This window comes from Takifugu flavidus, chromosome 7 (genome assembly GCF_003711565.1).
Source record: "Takifugu flavidus isolate HTHZ2018 chromosome 7, ASM371156v2, whole genome shotgun sequence".
NCBI lineage: Eukaryota > Metazoa > Chordata > Actinopteri > Tetraodontiformes > Tetraodontidae > Takifugu > Takifugu flavidus.
The window spans coordinates 10,112,564-10,135,036 of NC_079526.1; the positions used below are offsets into that span (position 1 = coordinate 10,112,564).

Here is a 22,473-nt window from a genome sequence, read left to right on the forward strand (position 1 = left end):
TTTGTTTTTGCAGTTTTTACGGCCTCCTGTCGACACGGTTTGTTGTGAGCGAGACTGCGCGTTTTTGATTTAAAAGTGATTTGAAGTCTGATCAAAATTAAGGATAAATCAAAGTAAATGCGCTGAAACTCAAACGCGTGTCTGCTAGAAATCTGACATTTAACAAAACTCCTTAAATCTGCCGTTAATGCCGGTTGATCCATCGATTCTGCCTCCAGGACTTTAATTAAAATTGATCGCTTTGAAGTTAATCGGTGATTGTGTGACTGACAGGAAGGGAAGGACTTAGGAAGGAAAAATAATATAGATTTTTGAAGTAATTGATATACTTTGATATCAAACGCTGTTATCAAAGTGATTCCATGTCGTGTTGTTGTTTTCTCTTTTAAATGTGTCCATTTTTGCTTCAATATCGAGTGAAGCCAGTTCAGTGTTATTTTAGACCAACAAAATAATAGAGAATATGTTCTCACATTCATGTCTCAGCTTTCAGAGACTCTTAAATAACAGATCATCATCTGCTCAAAACAATCATTGAAGAAGGAACAATAATCAAATATGAAATGAGAGAAATCGCCTTGGCGACGGTGGCATTTTCTCGGATCAAAAGTCACGGTTTGAAGAAACCCTCAATTTTCCCACAATCATGACTTTTCCCTCCGTCTGCATCGGTTTCTTCTAAGCAAAAATTACGTCCCAAACGTCTCTGATGATGATGGTGATGATGATGATGATGGTGGCTGTTTCCTCTGTCTTCCACCGCTGGCACGATTCTAAACAGGCAGAGCTGCCATCCTTCCGAGGGTCTGGGGCTGAGAGAGCCACATTTACCTGGGTTTTCTGATCAATAATTAGCTAGTTTGGCACCACAGACGCCTCCTGCGGCTAACCTGTCCCATCAGTCACAACCGCGCGTGAGGTTGAAACGTACTTCACGAGAGCTGGGTATCAACGTCTTAATCTCTGCCGATCTGCTGCGGGTGGCGAACCGGAAGCGTACAGACGGGCCCCCTCCGGCCATGTGGCGCGGCGTCAGCTTCAGCTGTGCTCTTTATTTACAGGAGGAAGAGCGAGGCAGTCGTCTTCACGCTGCTCCGACAGTAACATCTCTACATGGGGAGAGCAGCTGTCAGCGGGGATTTCTCTCCCCGGTTCCCCCCTCTCTCTCACACTCTCTTCTGGATCTGCTCTGCGGTGTCGTTAAGCAGTTCTCTGAGCAGGCCACCATATTCAAAAATACTCCACAAAAGACGTCTCCACGTTTATCCCGGTCCCAACTGCCGGGGGGAAGATCGAATCGAACTCCAACCAGATTGTTGCGCGAGCTGGGAGATCTAAATATTCACCCTGGACTCAAAAACACAAATCTGGGTCTGGCTTAAATAGAAGAAAGCTGATTGAAGGCAGGTGCAGTGGAGACGGCAGGAGGTTCTGGGTTCTTTTCCAGCTCAGGTCTATACGGGGTTTGCACGTTCTCCCAGTGTCTGCGTGGATTTTCTCAGGAAAAGACCTTGAAACCTTGAGCAGGACCAGGCCCTCGTGTGTATGTGTGTGTATGTGTGTGTGTGTCTGCTGATGGCTGGCTGGCTGGATAAGGAGGAAAGGAGGAGAAGAAAGATGGGACAGAAAGAGGAGAGGAACTGGGATAGACTCCAGCGCCCCCAGTGACCCTGATTAGCAACAGGCACAAGAAGACAAGAACAGGTAGTGATTCCGTAGCTCTTCTGCATGATGGAACCAAGCGGATAGTTTGATTTACACGTGCGCGCCGTCGCTCCGAAGAACAACAACCATCAGAGAAGACGTGCCGGGAAACAGACACGCGGCGTCGTGTTTAAAATGAGATTTTGCTTCCTTCACATCTTCACCGTTTGATGACGACGGCGGAGCTTCCATATATAGAACAGCCAGCTGTGCATTGAAGACCCACAACCCACACAAACACACAAAAACACACACACACACACACAGTCGAGCAGGTGTACTTTAGAAATACATAAAAAAAACTTGAAAAAAACGAGCTGCTTCACAGGCAGATAGCTGCGTGTGGCGCTCGGCTGGGTCAGGCTGAGCAGAACAAAGTGCCGCTTAACGTCTCCCCTGCAGCCCTGAAATAATGACCCATCTTTGCACGCACGTGAACTCCAGCGTTCCTCTTTGGGGTTTCTTGTCTCTTTGCCTCGCCCGTTCTCCATCACATCTGTTTGGTGCGCGCCCATAATCTCACCTTTGTTACGTTGCTGTGCTTTGGCCACTCCGTGTGTGTAGCCTAGCTAAGGAGGAGAAAACTAAAAGAACAGTTAGAGTTCGTAACGAGCTTCCGGACGCGTGCAGGAATCATTTTAACCTCTCAATTTTGCGCTGTAACTCTTGTTGTCTGTTTGAAAGCACATTACGGAGCTATTTTCGCCTCGGTTGATGGGTGTGAGGGGAGCGCGTGCAATAGCTGCCACGAATGTCGTGGAAATGCGCGCTCTGTCACTTTGGCGGAGCTTTTACAGAAACACTTTTTTCAAAACATGGTTTTTTTTGTCTTCTTCCTCCCGCTTGGCACGAACATCTCCATCCTCTTCCTCACTCGGCAGCGAGCTAGCAAATTGCAATTTGCAACTGCAGAGAGAGGCTGCAGCACGGGCTCATTAGATTTCTTTAAACACTCATTTCTTCCCGTGCACGAGCACGTTCTGGCGGACGATAAATATCAGCAGAATCAAAGCAAACATTTTTTCCCGCCTCCGCTGCTAAATACCTGTGGAAAAAAAGCGGCCGATGCGTTTAGCTGAGTAAATATTTATTCTTGCTCTCATCAAGATAACGACGCATTAGCGGTTCTCTTAGAGTCCAGTCGTGGTTTATCTGCATGGCAGGATGGTGCGCCCCCTCCCTCCCCTAAAAAAGAAAAAAAAAACGTTAGCGTCTGCTTTTACATTCCGAGACTGACGACTGGATAGCCGCCCGCGCTTCATATTATATTACAGCTTCAACAAACCCCGTTTGTCTTTATTACTGGGCCCTAATCTCTCGTGACGGCTAATCGTGTAGCATGTTCCACAGGTTGCTTAAGTTCTTACTGTTGTTTTTGGGTCCCCTCCTCCTAAACATCCACCACTTCCGATCACCGAGTCACATTATTCGATGCAACTCTCCATGGCGGAAGTCGCCACACTCTCCCCCAGCGCTGGTTAGCCGGGCCGTGATTAATGTTTTCACGGTCTGGTCAAACTGTCGATATCTTCAGCAGCTGGGCCCATCTGTCATCTTTTTCCTGTGACACCCCCGAACGTGGCTCAGGTCCTATCAGGGAGGCCATCCATCAAAGCGGTAAACAGAGACGTCTCACATTAGCGGGCCCGAACACTTCTCATCATATACCATAACAGACAAGCAATCATCTGGTATTATGTCACGCCACAGGCTAATGTGAGATATTAAGGGGAATACACAGCACACCAGCTGCCGATCGGTCTGGGCAGCCGCGCTTAGCGTGAATTTAATATCATGGAGGCAGCAGACTTCTTTTTCTTCCCCAACTCCTTTCTTTATCCAAAGCTGCTGAAGAACGATGCCAATATGGATCCAAAATTTCTCCTCCCTCTTTTCTTTCTTAACCACATTTTGTGAATCAAAGGCCATTCGCTCCGAAGGGCTCGCCTGCGTATCGATTGGAGCCGGATGCTCTGCAGCATCAGAGGCGGGGGGGGAGCACAGAGCTAAAGCAGATACCTGCAGCCTAAAAATAAACCCCCACCTCTGGACGCCGTGGCGCTGTTAGTCGATCATCCCGGCCTCGGCAGAGCGGCCTGGATCCCTCGTAGTTTGTGTAATTGATCGCCTTTTTCTGCCGCTCAGGTAAATGTTGGGGAGCTGAGGGCAGGGACTACATTCAGAGGAACACCCCCACCACCATACCACCCCTCCCCAATGCCGCCTCTTCCCTCCCTCCCCTGCGTGCGGCGCCGTGCCCCACTCACTCCTGGCGGGGATTCTGCTGACGCTGTGGAGGGAAGAATATGCGAGATGGAAATCAAGATATGGAGCTTCTGTCACTGCTGTTGTCAAGTGATGGAGATGAATGTTAAATATGTTTTCCACATTTGCTTGGCGAGGCCACGCTCACGTTCCACTCCTCTGAAAAACCCAAAAACTCTTCTTTTTTTTCCCCTTCCTGGTTTCTTCCAGCAAGGGCGTGTTTTTCTATACCTTGGCCACTGAAGCGTATAATGTTCTCAGCAGTGGGGAATCTCCAGAATGACCTCGTTAAAGTGAGACCGAGGACGTGATAAAGGCAGCTCACCGGTGTCAACATCGACACTGCTGACACCGAGTCCGTTTACACGACCACGAAGATCCCACAACTGGGAGGAATCGGATTATTGTGTTGATGGGATCTGATGGGATTACAGGCACTTCCGAAACGCGTTAGTCAAGCAACCCTGGTGTCCAAGTTTCAGCCGGTTTGTCCGATTTCTTTTGAGGACATCCGTAGACAACGCGCCGCTGCCGTCCTTCGATTGGACGCCATGTTTACTGCCTTTTCTCTTCCTCTCCCTTCATGGTTACGTCATTTTTGTTTTACACGTGCGCAGGTGTGGGAATGGGGAGAATGTTAGTCCCCTTTTAGCCTTCCTTGATTGCTTGAAGAATCTGGTGACTCCCCAGGTTAACCCGTTTGGTGATTCCATTGGTGCTGTTTTAGCGTCACACGCCATCAGGCAAATCCTATAAAACAGATTTTTGGTGTTTCATGATGCATTTTTGATGTCCTAACCCTAACGGTAGGAAGTGAGCCCAAGTTTACTTACATTATTAATGTCGGAATGGCATTAAACCGGCATTAAAAAGCTAGATTGCTGCTTAATGTCAGTCTGTGAAGCCGGAGCGGCACCATTATTTCAGGGTGCGCAGTGTTATGAATAAAAGAACACCTCTGGTTTCCACTCACCCAAACAGGGTTGTGGGGGGGTGATGAGGGGGTTGTCTCTCCCAGCAGTCACTGGGTGACAGGCAAGAATACACTCTGACAGGTCACCAGTCCATCACAGGACACACACACATAGACACACACACACACACACACACACACACACACACACACCAAGGAGCAAGTTAGTCTCTCAACAACCTGATGTGCACGTGTTCATCTGTGGGAGGAAACTGGAGCAACTGGAGACGGGCACAAGCCGAGGACCTCCTTATTCATAAATAATATTAACAGAGTATATAAATAAACAGAATTGCCTTATTTAAGACGGAGGACACCGAACTGTCAACAACTCTGGAGGAAAAAGCATTATGAGGCCTTAATGGGAAACAGAACTCTGCTGCAAAGCTGTATTTTTATTATTCCCACATTCCGATGAATCCCATCCGCTGCGGTCAAACCCTCAGTAACAGCAGGAAGCACGTGTATCAAAGGCTGGAGGAGAGGAGGCTGATGAACGGGGCAGTTACATGGAAATAGTTTCATTTCCTTTGGTGTAAACAAGTACCCCGTGAGGGTAATCTGCTGCTCCGGTCCAACACAACATTCCGCCCCGAGCCTTGTGTAACACCTCCTGCTCTCAGCCCTCGGCAGGGTTGTGTCGCCTTGGCTCACTGTTGCGTCCATGTCAAACAAGATTCAATCTGCGTTTGTATGTTAAAGAAACCGCTCCGAAACTCTCCGGGAGAGAGACCTCAGGCCTGGTTTTCAGAAGTTATCCTTCCAATTTGACGTCGGGCATCAACCTTTCGATGTTTCAGACGTGTCTTAACGGTGCCGACTCCGGCTGGAGCCGCGAGGTTCCCGCCGGAGCCTGAAGAGGATTCCTCGCTGTGGTAAAAATCCATCAGCTGATTTATTTTAATGTCTGTGCGTTCCTGGTTTTTAGGATCGGCCCTTTGTGTTCAGCTGGAGCCGAGGGTAGCGTGAAGCTCGCACCTCACCTGAACGCTTCTTTCTCTCCATCCCATCACAGGAAGACGCGGGAGGCCCTTCTCCGCTCCCGCAGGTGGCGCGAATACCATCGCCACGCCTTCTGCCTCCTCCGAGATCCTCCCGCCGCTGATGTTGTTTGTACGACCCAGCGCGCTCGCCTCGCCCATTTGTTTCGCTCAAGTCACCGCGCCGGCTCCGCTCACTCCGCGTTCCTGCGCGTCTCGCTTCATATCTCAGCAGGCAAAGCGGGAGACAGGTCGCTGTGGGGTCCTGCTGCGAGGCCCGCTAAGATAAAGCGCGCTGCAGGTAAAAACATGCATGGACACTCGCCATTAAATCACTCCCCATGCTGTCCCTGAGATGGCGCTCTTAATTAGAAGGTCCTTGGATCTTTCTGTCTAAACTAAGGTTTTACTGCCACATTACGGCAGTAAATAATGCACTTCCCCGCCAGCCGGGGTGAACCATTGCAGGGCCGTGCGGTTTATTATGGATGCGGGCTGTAATTGACGCTATTTTAGTGCGGCTTTATGGCTTAATTTTGAACTTCCGTGTCGGCGATTAGCCCGTTACTTACCTGGACCTCCTCTCCAGACGATGGTCCGCTCTTCTTGGAGCCAAATGAGGTGGCTGCCAATTAGGGAGGACTTCCTGGTGCATTTCGACGTGCACTCACACCAGTCACGGCGCCCTGTGGCGCCTCGTTCAAAGGCTGCAGAACAGGTAGACCTCAAGGAGGCTCGCAAGTGTTTCAATGACCAGAGTAATGAGAGGGATCCCTTCAATCCAGCAGGCATGGGGGATTTTGGAGACTTTGTAATGATGTCTTGCTAAATGTTCTAAGCTGTGAGTTAAATTGATTCCAGTGGGCCTTTTTTTCCCCTTTAAAACTGGAACCTAACATTATATTACGGAGGCGAATATTTACCGCGTTCGTTAAGCTCTTAAGTTTTAACTTGATTTTCAGGTTAAGTGAATGAATGAGGTGGAAAATGAATCGGAATGAATCTCCATGACGATCCAAGAACTTCCTCCCTTTAACAACGTCAGCCATGCGCAGAAACAAAGACGTCCCCGCGATCCTGTGAGCGTGTTTCCCGGATCTGCGAGTGCGCCGCAGCGTATCAAAGTGGGCTTTGAATTCCAAATTTTCCTTATTATTCAAATTAAAATCGAGTCGGGGCAGATGGGAGCTCCACGCCGTAAATCTCGCAGCTCTACCTCTGTGATTGCTCAGGCCACCGTCGAATAAAGATTAGAAGAAAATCGCTAATCACAGCGGATGTCATTAGCATACCACCAATAACTGGGTGTGAAAGGGAAAAGAGGAATCGCCTTATGATGCCGGTTAAAGTAGGAATCAATGCCGTGTATGGATGCACACAGCTGCTTGACAAACAGACATATTCACTTCCAAGCATGGGTAAAGGAAGCGTCTAATAATGATGTTTTTTCCCCCTCCACTGTTTTTGTCTGAGTGACTCGCTGGAGCTCTTGATGCTAATATCACGCTCCCCCTCTCGCTTTTGATCAGCCTTTGCAGCTGGGCTGCCCTCCCTCACTTGGATGCATCAACAAAGCCTGAAGTGGCCACTCTAATCTGGTTAAGTATTGCCTGGTTGGGGAGAAATTAGCGGAATTCTTTTAACTTTTCAAACAAACATAATACAGTCGAACTTGCTGGAAGGGAATCAATTGCGTGAACTGAAAATAGTTTCGGGAGGGGGGGATGGTTGGTTAGGAAGGGATCATTTCTTCTCTGGTATCTTCTTGTGCATCTATTCACCCGCCTGTGCCTGTGGAGTCACGCCGGAGTTGCATTTTGAGCCCAGAGAGCTGAATGAGGCAGAGGAGGATCTGTTGAAACGGGAAGAGGCTTCTTTTTTAAAATGATTAATTCAGAAACATTGATTCCCGTACATCCATACAATATGACTGAGAGTAATTATGGGAAATTGTGTCATTTCTGTGAGAGTGGTTGGTGCCAAATAAACGTCTGAACATACGTTTCTGTGATATCTGCTGAAATATGAGTTTTGGAACAACACACAGCCGTGTTTATTCGTTTAAGTGGATAAAATATTCATTATGTAGCTCCGCGCCGGATTTCTCGTTTAAAAACGCCCACCGAATATATGAAAAACCTTCAGATTTGTGCCGCTTTGTTTTAGAGATCTTTTCAAGAGGACTGAAAAAATAATTCTTTTCTTATCAGCTTGGCCAACAGATGGTTCGGAGGGACGGGGAGGGAAAAACCAAAAAAAGCTGGGAATATGATCACAATGCAAACATTTTTAGTTGCATTGAGCACGTTCTCTCTTTGGATCTTTAGGCCAGATTGTCTCCATTTTTCAATGTGTCTAAACCCTTTGTTTGCGAGGGATCTTTCAGATCTGTCTTTCAGCTAATAAACTGCCGTTAGCCCCCCCGCTCATTAATAATGCTTCTGTCAGATGCTCATTCTCTGCCGTGAAAATAGAAAATACCATTAATTACAGTTGCTGTCACCCCCCTGACAGCTCCTGCAATTGTTCCAAAGCCTGAGTCCTGTTTCATTGTGTCCATACCTAGTGGCCACCTATTCTTTACTGTCTCAATGGGGATGTCCAGCATGCGAGCGTCACAAAAGCTGAGAGCTCCGAGCCTGCATTGCCAAGCTCCCGCCCCAGCAACGCATTTGTCATCCCGAGGAGCCACCGAGTTTGACGGGGATGGCTCAAAACATGGAACCACCTCGCGCTCTTAAGCAGAGATCAGGGAAGGGTATTAGTCAGGATGGAGTCGGGGCGCTTTTCTTCCTGGATTTGTTGCAGTTGTGCAGCACAGAGAAACATCCTCCCGAGGGAAGCGCCGGGATTTTCTTATTCAATTCATCGTCAGAGGGGGAAGAAAGAAAAAATACCTGACGCCCGACTCCTCCAGCTGAGTGCGGAAGAATGCCCTCTCGTTTGGAGACATGAGGATCTTGTTACCAGTGAAATGCTTGAAAAATAAAAGTGTGGATGTGAGCAGGCGCGGGGCTGGAACGCATCCACAGGCTGTTCCGAGGAGCCTCCACTGAGCATCAGCAGAAAAGCCCACAATCGCACGCCCACTGTTTTCAGGTCAGACTTGATTTTACTCACGCAAGTCTGCGTAGATCCGCCGCTCAGGTCCAAACACGGAATTTTTTCCATAAAATTCCGATGACTTTGCAACGTGGACCATTGGCTCATCTGTGCCTGCGTTAATGTCAGAATTCTACGGCTGATTATGTCGTCTGTCTGGTCTCACGACAGAATTCCCGATCTGACCCTGATTCAGATTCAGGGGTTTTACATCATTTTTGGATTCTGCCATCAAAAATTCCAGAAATTCATCAACAAACAGCATCTGGATGCGTCTGCCACATCTCATGTTAGCACGATCTCACGCGACTTTGTAGCAAAACGGTACGAGCGGTTCTAAAAGGTGGCGTTTTCCAACCCTCTTCGTAGACTGATATAAGATAAAACTATATCCGGGGCTATAATATGCATGTCCTACCGTATCAGCTCTTTGGAGCAGATGGACCTGAACTACGTCAGACTGTAAATCGGATGCATACGATACCTTTCCTCAAAATACGATCATTTTAATCTGCCAGTGCAATAAATCAACCTTTCCCATCCAGTAACACTTCAGGGAGATAAAAACGGATGAGAATAAACGCAGAGTGTGTTGGGAAGAGGTGAAACTTTAAAGTTTAACTGTGGGGAAAAAAAGGAAAACCGCTGCTGTTTGAAGACCTCTGTGACAGATAGAAATCTGTTGTACGTTAGCTGTTACCAGGAAAAGTTTGACAGATTCATTGACTTCCCCGGCTGCAGCCAAAAATAATGGATAAGCCACCGAGCGCTCGCCATAATATCCCCTCACATATTTCGGCGTGTGTGACACGGTAACGCGGACTTTAGTGAAAGTTTCACGTGACAGATCTGTAGATCTCCAGAAAATGGTACCAGGCCCCATGCGTGGATGTAATTAAACGGGGGCAAAGGCTGGGGATGATGCATCGTCCGGGAGAGTGGAGGTCCCGGCTTCCTGCGAACCCACGTTACCGGAGACAAATGACTTGCAGCCGTCGCCGGCGTCGCTTTGAAGTTAACGTGCCTCAGACTCGGGGAGGGGAGTGCGTCCTATCAGTGGTGGCCCGGCTAAGACAAATGGACAGTCATAATGCCCCCCACCCCACCTCTCCTACTGGTGGAGAATGAGCTTTATTAGAATATGATGCAGTGGATGTGAAATCTCGCAGCGTGATTCAGTTTCCAGCTTGTTCCCCACCACGCACACATCATCACTTTTCCCTTTTTCTCCGCCGCTCGGAGAAGTAGCCTGAACGAGTCTGAAGTCCATTATTCTTGGCTCTTTCAGGAGAAAAACAAAAGCCCTAAATTCACCGATACCCTGCAAGTGCGGAGCACTCCGCGTAATTAAGATGGCCACGGCGCTCAGCGGGTTTAACTGGGAGGAAGACAGCGAGCATTTAGCTTGGCAGGTGGACGGTCTGTTGGGGCCAACGGGCAACAACTGCTGACGAGGAAAGCCTGAAATAGACGGAATTTGATTAAAACACCAATGTGATTGTTTCAAAGTCCGTCCAAATATTCGTCAGTTCCGCTTGACTGCCGATGTTTCTGTCGATGTGTTGAGAGGTAATTCTGAGTAAGGAAATAACAAAGAGCAGCTTTGCAAATATTCTACGTGTGAGTGTGTGTGTGTGTGTGTGTAGAACTGTCCTTTATCCAAAAGGACTTTCAGATCCTTCAACATTGCATACCTCTTATACTAAAGTAAAACATTTGTGCTCTACAGCCACACTCCACAGCCCCCCCGACACCCATTCACCCTCCCACCCTCGTCCTCCTCTTTGTCCCCCACTCTCGGGGCTGTAAATATGTTGGCTTTTATCACACACACTCTGGTCATTTTCCTTGAACACCAGTAAAGACCTGCAGAGCAGAGGAAATCGTTTACGGCTCCTCCAGCGGTCCGGGAAGGTCAGCGAAATGTAAACGAATTCATTTCCTTTTTTGACTTTGTCGTCCCCCCAGACCCCCGACGGGAGCTGCTAAAAATGAACAGATGAGCCTTTTGATCAGAGGTGGATAAAAGCCGAAGCTCTCTTTAAAAGCCTCTGTTTCACTCGCCTACGAGGGACGTTTGATACGAACGCTCGGGTATCGACTTCTTGTACCACCTGTCTGCTTTTGTGTCCATGTGCTGCCGAATTTGTCACATTCGAAATGTTTTGTGCAAGAAAAGACATGAAATATTTATATTATAATTACTTGGTAGCACAATTAGCAGCAAACAGTTAATCAGCATAAATCAACACGACAAATAGTGGGGAACGTTAGCTTGATTGGAGGGGAAAAGATGCAATTTCGGTTTTAATGAAAAAAATTGTTTGGGAACATTTTTTTTTGCTGAAACTGTATTCGTCATTTTTCCTGATGAAATGTTTGTCCTCCATCTTAGGGGTGTTTCAGAGTTAGGACTGAGACTACATCTGCTCGTCTGTAATATAACAGATTGTCTTAGCGGTTTACTCGTAAGTATCCCTGGTAATGAATAAAGAAATGGACGAGAGATCGTAAAATTTCAACGCAACACAACCGCTGCTAACGCTAATCTACATTGCTACAAATACATGAAACTCCACCAGCTAAAGTTAAATTTGAGGCGTTTCCTGTTGTGACACACAAATAACACGTTTCTTGAGTGTGTGTGTTTCACTGCTGCCTATAGAAACGTATCAGCCAGATATGATGGAGCATAAGTCCACGGTGTATTTAGAGTCATACACCTCCATCACCTGACAGGAGAATCAGCCTAATCAGCTCCTCTGATTATGTGGATTATGCTGCGCGGGGTCACATTTCCCCTCCTGTGTCAAATGGCCCGATGCTGTAATCCCGCCACATTGTGATGTGTCGGGATTACAGGCAACTTTAATCCAATTCATCCCGCACAGATTATACACTGATCACGTGAAAAGGGTTTAGGAAAATGCTTTCAGACGTAAAAGCCGGCTGCTGTTGGAGGTAGCAGAGGGCGATCTAGAGGCAAACGCTGCCATTTGGAGTCATGGCTATTTCTTCAGAAATAGTCTGACTGGGAAGAAAGTCGACTCTTTGCAGTCTCATTCTTTACTTCCTGGAGATAGACCGTCCCCGATGGGTAGGTTGACAGGTGAATTAAGGTTATTACACTGAAAAATCATGAAAAGCCATCGCAGAGGATCGACCTTTGCCCATTTATCGTCTCGGTCACTGGCTGTTCTATCAGAGGTGCGGAACATTTTACCCTTAAAGTTGCAGCGAAGCCCCCAAACAGCAGCTGAGCATGAGATTGGATTTCACTAAGTGGAGATTTCCTCTCGGAGTCAGCCGGAGCTCGGATCAGGCCTCCTCCAAGAGCACGCTTAGTTAGCGCTTCCGTGCTCACATAAGTTTCCGTTACGAGCGACTTCTGAAGGAGGCTGAGCGCTGCGGATTACAAGGCGACGAGCGCCTCAGATATCATGAGTCAGGGGCTCTGAAGGGCCGCCGCGAGCGTCCGCGTCGTGACATCATCCGATATGACAACACTAACCTTTGGAGTCAGACCGGTAGGTTCTGCCCTCCAATGCTGATGTCATGGTTTCACGATGCCGCGGCCTTGATACGCTGAGTCATCACCATCACGGGCGATGAAGAAAATGGTGAGTTTCACTTCCTGTTTGGAACTTTACGTATGACGGCCCATAACAGGAAAAAACTCCAGCAAGACCGGACTCAGAGGAGGGAGGGAGAAGAGACTCCGGCCAACAGGAATCGGATCTTTGGCGCTAAATTTCCAACACCCCTGACTGACTTTTGAAGCTGTAGTTCGATTCCTGCAGTCTGGCCGCCAGCCGTGTCGATCAGCGTGACATTTTGACGCCATTGTTGACGGTTTCATTCATCATCGCTATATTTGAAGGGGAACGCTGAGGTTTCGTGCTGAAACGCGGTTACTGAAGCAGCGCTTAAAGAAATGACGGAACAAAGGAGCAAAAGCTTTTTTAGGATGAATCTTTAATAAGTGCTTCTCTAATTCCTAATGAAGATCAATAATGAGAAAGAGGTGAGCCAGACAAGAACATATGCTAATGAATATGTATTTATATATAGAAACAGACCGTTTTTCTCTCTCTTGAACTAATTTCAGAATGATATGGTAATAAATGCAGTTTGTCTCTTCTGCTTTAAAATCGTCAGTGTTTTCTTTTTCCATTGAAGGGCTCAAACAATGAAGAAAAACAAGAGACATGAAGCAGTTCAAATTAGAATTGTGGTCTCTGTGGACCGAGTGTAAAATTGCTTTCACCTCCTCTGTGTTGACTGGCAGGCCAGGTTATTACCGGCGTTCCACCGTCAAAGCCCTCCTCTGTAAATCAACTTATAAACTGTGCAAATTAACAAATCGGTGCAGGATGGGAAAATTGTGTGGAGATGCTAAAGTGTGTGACGATTAAGCCGAAGCCAGCCAATAATCCAGCAAATAAGGTTAGCCTCAAATTTAATTCCATGGCTGCTTCATGTTGTTTATTTAACGACACGGTTATCACGGCACAGAGAGCAGCGTGTAAATGCCGCCCGTCCGGTTTCCAAGTTCCGTCTGTCAGGACGTCCAGATGTGCAGCGGCTTCCTCTTGACTGGACAATTAAAATAAAAGTTAAAACCCTGTGGTTCCTTCTCCCCATCCATCCCTCTTAGCGTGGCCCTAAACAAGCCGTTGCTCAGAAAATCATTTTGTTCTTATTGGCCTTTTGGGGATCATGTGTTTGGGTTTTAAGTTTCCGAGAGCGCTCTGCTGTGAAATCAGTGGGCGATGATGAATTTTCATAACTGTCTTTTGAAAGAACGCTATTTGTTCTTGTCAAATGTTTGCTTTTTTTGGGGTTTTTTTGCTCGCCAGCCACTGCACATTTGTTAATGACATCTTAGTTAAGAGTGGGCCCTTATTTACTTTTAGAATGTGGTTCTGCTTTGCGCTTCCCGCCGACGGCAAAACGAGAGGTTTGAAATCCGAAACGTTTACGTTTGGCGTCGTGTTGATGCCTGATGTTTGCTTCATTTTACCACTTCCGCTTCACTCCGTGCGCACCAGTTTGCTAAAAACTAAACATCAACCAGCGCGAACAGAGAGCACTTCTAATTGGCGCCGACGCTAACTTGTTAGTGACGGACGTCGGCTAGCGCAGATGAGCTCGATGAGGGACGGAGCAGATGGCGGGTGGATGGTTAGCGTTCTTACCTCCCTGCATGGTTAATTAAAGGCGTTTTTATCTCAATCATTTACCAATTTAATGCATCTGGTGGAGACAACTGGGACACCAGCTATCAAACGCTGAATGATTGAACACTGACTTGTTAAAAACATGTAAAACAGTAACTCGCTAATAGCAGATTAAGTGACTAAAATCAAAGAAACATTTAATTTATTAATTATTTCCATGGTGTGGCAAACTGGTGGCTAATGGTATCACTAGCATTAACCTAAGCACTAATGCTACAATGCGCTACGTAGCTGATGGTATTGTTTAAGAGGGATTTCCAATTCATGTGCTGAAAATCCCGCGAATGTGCGCGGAGCTCAGCCTGCGACCGTCACCGTCGGCTGGAGTCATCACAGGTCACGTCATGTTTATCTCTCACAGGAAGCTGAGAAGTAATTAAGTCTTGGGAGGTGGAGATAATGTAAAAGAGCACGGGACGGGGACTGGGGGGGCGTCAATGCCTCATTGGATCGTTTGTTTTTGGTCAAGAAGTGACCCTCGTCCTGCTGAAATACGACCTGGATGGTTCGGGGGACTAACAGCTTGTCACCGTTATCCTCCAGGTCCTGTTCCTCCAGGATTAGTGGTTTTGGAGAAGCTGCTGCGGAAGTTGTGTCTCAGACTTTGTCCAATCAAGAGAGTCACGGGAAGGGAAGAAACCACTTGGCCGATCCTTTATCAGCCCATCAGCTCCACCACGTGACAGAGGAAGACAGCCAGACGTTCCTCTCGGCGGTTATCAGTTTCTGGGCTCGGTCTGCGTCTAAGTGGCACTTTTTAGCCACTGATAGTGACCCGTGTGGCAGCCAGACGTGACTCGGCTGTCTCCGAGCTCTGTCGTTGTAGCGAGCAGCTTTAAACTGCCCGGCCCCAGTTTCACGGAGGACTTAAGAGTTCCTAATTTCCCACCCTCACAAGCATCGTCCGTGTATCTGTACATCATTCTGATTGAAACAGAATGTAGATGTCCTTCACCTGGAGCCATTAAAAAGGGGCTGGGAAACCTGTGCGCTTGTACGGGGAAGGGCTTCACATGTTAATGGACCCTCCTATTGGAGCCGTTGCTCTGTCTAGTGAGAGCTGTGTAGGTGTCGACAGCAAAGCGTCGCCTTCAGATCTGGAAACTGACGTCTCTCAGAGTTTGGTCAGTTTAAAAATGGAACACTAAAAGTTAGTTTTGGTGAAAGTGTTTAATAATAATAATACATCTGTATTATTGATCCGGTTCACATCAGTCAGTGTGTTTATGTGCACAGCTGCAGTTGTACCCGTTTGATTGTCTCACATGTGCACAGGAGGGTCGTTAAGTGTTGAAATCATGTCACCGGAGGTGCCAGTTAATGTTGGGCTCTTGCTATTCCTGCTATGACGTCCTGATCCACAATGGCAAGCTAGTACGTTAGCCAGGTGAGACCTTGGTCCCGTTCCAGTCGAGTTGGTCTGATGCAGGAAATAGACAGACTTTCAACAGTTCTAGCTGGGCTAAATTCATTTCAGTCGAGCTAGCATGCTAACATCCAACTGCAATTTCATTTGTAAACCCGCTAATGGTGGTTTTGGTGCAACATCAGACCTCAAACTGGCTCAAAATCTGCCATTTATTACTGGTTTTAATAATAAATTGTGGTTTTAATCATTTTTAATAATGTCTTTTATTTAAATACATTTCGGCCCAACAGTTCAAAAATCAAACAAGCGATTTAGTCCCATAAAGGGCGGCAAAGTCAATCTTTTTCAATCCTCACTCTGCAAAAAAACTGCGTTTATTGTCTTTCACGGAGAGTTTGAGAACCACGTGACACCTCTGTGTCACGGACGCATCGTTCACGGTCTGATGAGGACATGACTATGCACAGCAGAGCCTTCAATCATTATTAATCACCTCACATCCACACGGCCAAGGTAGAGCAAGCGACAGCAGTTTCATCTGGGGTAACGCGCGATAACCGTTATGTGGTCATCATCCTCCAGCTCCATTTATACCTCCGACCATCTGCTCCACTGGAGGAGGACGGAGGGGCAGTCAGTAAAGGAAATTACTTGAAAAAGTGAGCCGGTGTCCACAGAACGAGGCTGCAAACCTGCTGGTTGGACATGGAGAAACATTTTTCAGCTTGTTTTTGGGTTTTTTGGGGTTTTTTTCGTTGCTATGTCACGTCCCGAAGCCGCACGTTGCCAGGAAGCCACAACCCAACGACGTACACGCCGTTTTAACCACGCCGCCATCTTTGCTGCCAGTCAAGAAAGATTGGTTAGTTTTCCTGGGAACGACAGCAGTCTCCTTTGAGGCTTCTGGGAAAGTCGAGCGCAGGGTTTGTTTTAGAATCCGCGGCCGGCCCCTGTTTACATGAGGGTGAGAGCGTTTGTTTGCTCCCGAGGCCAGTCGAAACAAAAGTTTTGTCTTAAACTTTCTCAAAGGCACCAGGTCAAAATCATTGTATTTCTTTGCGAAAAATGGTGAGAAGAATTTTGGAGAGGAGGAAAAATAAGAATTAAACATTCATCCACCATGTCTGCCCAGTCCTGCCTCCCAGGTTTTCCACTTCTCTCTCTGAGAGGTAATTACGGCCACAGCGGTGGGAGAGAGTCGTGGCCCAGGGCCTCAGCCTTGGACCTGCCCTCTGGACCATCACCCAATCCTTCTCTTCCCTTCCTTCTTTAAACAGAACTATCCCATCTTGAGCCAAAGGGCAGCGTTTGTCAATGAAACATAAACGTCCCCCCACTGTTGACATGACACACGAAATCTCGGCCCTCATGGCTCTCGTTTCACTTTATTGCTCTTGACCGTCATATTTTTTTTCCCCTCTGCATGTTTTCTTTTTAAAGTTGTTGGTAAAATTATACCCAGTTCAATAATGGGAGGTGGTTAGAAGCCCAGTAATATTACTAATGCGCCATTTCCTGATAGGCTGTAACTGAATTTCTTAATGAGATTATCCGTGTTTGTCTGACCACTCAGTGAAATGTAAATGTTATAATTTGCTATATGTTTTGAAGCAGTATGAAAACACTGCATTGATCTTTTCCTTCTGCTGCTTAAATGAACAGTTCTGGTCCTACTTTCAGCAAACCTTTCTTCCTTTTGCATTAAATCAACGAGGAAGGGCAAATAACGTAAACAAACAGATTTAGTGACGTGGCGGGCTGCACCAAACCCAACCAGCTGCTCCAGAGGTGAAATAACATTAAAAAATGGCCGTTTTGTCATAATTAGAGTATATCTGAGTTGTAAAAATGACATAATGGAAAGAAATGTTTGCCCGTTTCTGCCCTAATTTAGTTGAAAATCCCTGATATTCTACAATATGCCTCTCCCCACAGAACCCGAGGTGCTATAATGTTGTTCTCCTCTCATGACTAGATCCTGGATCTCCAGATCTTAAACCAATAGATAGCTTATTAATAGAATTTATGTGGCCTATACCATCTTCTTGGGGATAGGCTGCCTAATTATCCTGCAAGCAGGGTGACACTGGTGTGCTTTATTAATGTTCCACTGTATTGCCAGGGACAACCAATAAATATGACACTGGGGATTCCACCAAATGAAAGAGGAATATTTCAGTCTTTTAATGAAGCCCTGTCAGTGAGCACCACATATGCCCTTACTTAAATATGCACACCATCCTTCAAAGACACATTATACAAATGATGGGTAAGCCATGGCAGCTGGCCTGCCTTTCACGCCCCCGTTCTCTGAACCGACTTGGCCCATTCCGAGTTGTAAATCCAACGATAAAACCGTGCATTCCTGCTCTAATATGATGTTATCGTCCAGAGGATGGACTTTGAATGCACCCCCAGATGAATGTGAAAAGTTTACATACGGGCAAAGAAAGTACCAGTGTTGGTTTGTCTCCACTTTCGTAGGTATCTAATGGAAAATCAAACACTATTATAGTACATCTATACAGTACATCAAACCATAAAAGACAAATGTGTTTGTGTGTGTGTGTGTGTGTGTGTGTGTGTGTGTGTGTGTGTGTGGTGTGTGTGTGTGTGTGTGCGTGCTGCTTGGACTCTGCTTTCCTTGCTGCTTTATGTACTCCCTGAGGAGATGTTAGGCCTGTTGCAGAACGGTCATAAATCCAAAACTTATAGCCTCTCTTTTTTTTTTCTTTTTTCCTTTATCGCACAGGGACGTTGTCTGGTCGAAGATTGACCACAGCTCGGGCCGGGCTGGATTGAGACCTCTTTGATGGGATCCACTGAGGACACAATAGACAGCAGCGTGTGACGAACGAGCCGCCTCCCATTCAATCACAATGCTCTCGTGACCGACTGAGACAGGCAAGTATGGTATTCTCTACGTACTACTGGTGTCAGGATCGTCAGATCTGACTGCTCTGTCCCCTTTCTGCAGCCATCTTGTCTTGTAATCAGGCTCATTTAGCTCTGAAACACGAGGGAAACCAGCCTGCATCTGTGCCTGCTCACTGATGAGTAGGAGGAAATAACGTCCTTGCGAGCGTTTTCTTTTTTTTTTTTGGAGCATGCACGCTGCACAGGGAGCCCCAAGCACGGGTTGCATTTGCTGTACACTCCACTGCAAAATGAGACTAGTCAAGCCCTAATGTAACCAGCAAAAGCTGGATAAAAATCTATACAAACTCAATTATGAATCAATTTGAGTTTGTGTCAGACAGTCTGGTGCCAACAGAGTGGATTTTTTATTAACTTATGGTCTGGGAAGAATGAAACACTTTTCATTTGTGTACTTCAGTATGTTGCCCCGTGATTCAGAGGAAGGGTGTTCACACTTTGTCTTGCAGGAACTTCTCACTCTGGTCGAGCTGATGGTTCCATGTCCTCCTTGAAATCAAAACATCTTGTTTCCTCTTTCTTTTCTCCGACAGTCATGTTACAAAGATGTGCAGAGACCTCTTCATTTTCTCTTTGCAAGAGAGAAGGCAGCTCAACAGTTGATTGAGTAATTAAAATGAAATCCCACCCACACTGATTCATATTAACACACCGCTGTAGAACATTTGAATTGAGATGGGTTTCCACTGTGCACCCCACTGGCCTGCTCTAGCACGCTAAACTAGGTCAGGCGTTTGAATATTCATGATCCTCTGTGACAACTTCCCGCTATTCCGTGTCAGGACCTATGTTAATTCCCAGATTTGCACATTTGAGTCCACTTGAAACTCTTTACCTTCCCTCCCTAAGATTTGGAATGCTCTGAGAACCAATTAGATGACTGTGGCATGTCAGAAAAGAAAATATTTAGCTCCACGAGGCTCTTTGAAGCCTGCCGTTTGCTGTGCTGAGGTCTTGGCTTTGCCGGCCATATGGCTGCCGTTGCGGACAGTCACTCAGGCTCCAGCTGTGATATTTTAAGATGTTATTGATTTGAACCAAATAGTCAGGTGGCCAGTGGGATGTTTCCCAACACGCCTCGGCATTATGCTCCAGTCCTCGTATATCACCGGATAAGGTCGATGCCTAAATATGCTGAAATGTAGTGGCCAGTTGGACTCACACCTAATCAACATCACAATCCCATCTGTCAATCACAGTCCATCCTGTAGTTATTATCTGCCAGTTGCCATCATTGTCACAGCGGTGTGAGACCCACTCCAGTGGAAAAAATAGCATAGGTGCATGCACAAGCAAAGTCCCATTGGTTCCATTAAATGTTGCCCTACAGTCGTCCATCTTCTTTTGTCCCGAAGCCATAGATCTGCCACTCATCAGGAATACCTGGTTTGTCCCCAAAGGTCAACAAAGCACTGAAAAATAGTTGAGAGAACATTCTCCCGATATGTCTGCTAACGGCGCTGACCTCTCATTAGTAGGAAAGTGAGTAATAGCAGATCTAGTTATCAATTGTTATGTGTAAAACAGTTTTACACACTTTATCTTGGGAACCAAAACGAGCCTCTCGGTAGTCACTCGCTACAGTGCTGCCAAGAGCAGCATCATTAATTGGAAATGGTGCAGAATGCTTGGCATGGTCCTTCCCTAACAAGTTGACTGAGAACTGTGGTTTTTGCAGCCAAACTGCAGACGCGTTGTGCACAGAAACAGTCGGAAGGGAAGCAAACATGACGAAAACGTGCAGGGGTAAAGAGAAAGTATATTCAAACAACTGCGGGCCATCGGGAAATAAACTGTTTGCCGGCTCCACTTTCTTTCCTCAGTCTGTTATTTTCAGATTTTTCTTTTTCCCCCTCATTTGTTCAAAATTACAACCCCGCCGTTGATGTATTGCGACGATGATTATCTGCCGAGATTGGGCCTCTGGAGCTAAAAACTCCCGGGGGAGTCTCATCACTCCTGCTCGTAATAGACAAGAACAAAAGCAGCGTAAGGCGACGAGAGGCAAGAGTTCCATCGAGATACAACAAAGGACGCATTCAAACCTTAATCCACGCTACCATCACCACCCGTCTGCCCCTCCACATCGCAGCAGCTGTTGGACCCACTTTGCCGTGAAGATGGCTCGGCGCTCATCTCACTGGGAGAGCATCATTGAGGTGTATTGATCATAGCCTGCTATGCAGCTGTCATTAATGAATCAGGGCCTAATCAGAAGTTTTATGTCTGCTTTGCAGCTCTCTCCTTCCTCAGTTGCAGGAGATGCCCCCACCACCTTAGTGTGACACTGCTGCTCCACCTCCCTCTTGCTGAACGTAACATTTAAAGATTTATCTCTTAAATGAGAACCTGTAGTAAACAGGCTTAACAGTTTGGCAGCGCTCACGGTCATGGATGAATGAAATATTTGACAGCTAAGCCTTCGAATCTTCCTATCGCACTCTGGCAAAAGGCCTCTTGTTGCCTCCTTCAGGGCTCCTTCTTTTGTTAGTTGTACCGATCGCATTCTTCCGGCTTTTTGCCCGCGTTACAGGGGTGTGGCTGGGCTTTTGTCTCGGCCAACAGAGAGTTTATTATGTGATTGGCGAGGAGCTAATGCAATAACGCTCATCACGTGCCGCTACCAGGGCCAAGTCCAGCCACTCGTGCAGCGCTCTTCTTTCTCTCCTCTCTTCCTTTAGTCTCACAGAGGCAGTTTGCCATCTCTCCTGTGGTGACAGGTTCCCTCTGAGGTATTTAACCACTTGTCTTGCAAAACCCCTTTTAATTGAAATTACCCATTGGCTGATAAGCTTCTGGGGCCTTATCATGGAAGAGATATTGGTTAGGGTTTTTTCAAGCTGCTAGGTTTAACTGTGGCTTTCTTTACTCATTCTATTACTAATTGTCTTCACTTCTCTCCTCCAGTGTGTCTCATTTTTCCCCCAGCTAGCCTACAAGACTCTTCCAAAGCAGAATCATATTTATGGCTCTTGTAAAATGGCCGTGTTGTCTCTTTTATGTACTCCAACAAATATCAAGATTAAGACAAGCTTTCAGTGTTGTGCCTGCGGATTCGTCTTGTAACCCGAAACGACCAGTAAAGATAAGGTGAGGCACTTTGAGACCAGCAGGGGGATGTCCCCTGAGAACAGTAACCAGGAGCCGGGACTGTTTTTCTGATTGTTTTGGGAATAGAAACTGTCAAGTAACCAAATTGGCTGGTGGTGAGGGGAGACATCATTTATTTTGGATGGCACAAAAATGGCACTAACTATAAAGTGCCCAAAAACCATTAGCTGTCATCCACATCCATCTGTGACCAACTAGACTTTAGCTTTTATATATAGAGAAAACATTTATCGTTTTTATTCCCTGTGTTCGTGTTCTGCAAGTGAGAATAAACGCGATGACTCTTTTAGATGGCGTGTAACGGTGTATTGAACGTGTTCTGACAACTAGAGCAGAGAACACATCATAGAAAAGAGGCTAAATGAATCACTACAACTGACATTCCTAGAGGGAACAGCCATTCTTACTGGCTGTAGTGCAGTCGACCCTAAGAAAAGTTCATGTCCTGTAAAAAGCAAGAACTCTGCAACAGTTCCGCAGGTGTAAAAAGTCCAATTCTGTGTTTGAGACAACATGCGCTTTAGCACAAAGGAATCAACAGAAATGCTTTTGGCTGTGATGTAAGGAAATTAGTTCTGTAAAGGTTGTGGGTGTCTGTTTATCTGCTCTGATATGATGTGGCAAGAAAATTTGTTTTTTCCCTCCGATAGGCAGACTGCGACTCCTCCCCTGTTGAGAGCTGTCAAAATTCAGTTGTTATTGAAGCTAGCGCCTCTCTGCTGTCACTGGTCTTGTGTTTCTTCAAAATTAAATAGCTGTGCAGGGGTCTCGTCAATCAGCAGACCTTCAGAT

At 46.6% G+C, this 22,473-nt stretch overlaps 1 long non-coding RNA gene across 1 annotated transcript; it reads left to right on the forward strand.

Moving 5' to 3' along the window:
* Positions 1–15,536: 15,536 nt before the first annotated feature.
* On the forward strand, positions 15,537–19,256 carry LOC130529288 (uncharacterized). The gene is made up of 3 exons (XR_008951540.1): positions 15,537–15,651; positions 18,386–18,541; positions 18,611–19,256. It is a non-coding gene; the product is annotated as an uncharacterized LOC130529288 (long non-coding RNA).
* Positions 19,257–22,473: the final 3,217 nt, after the last annotated feature.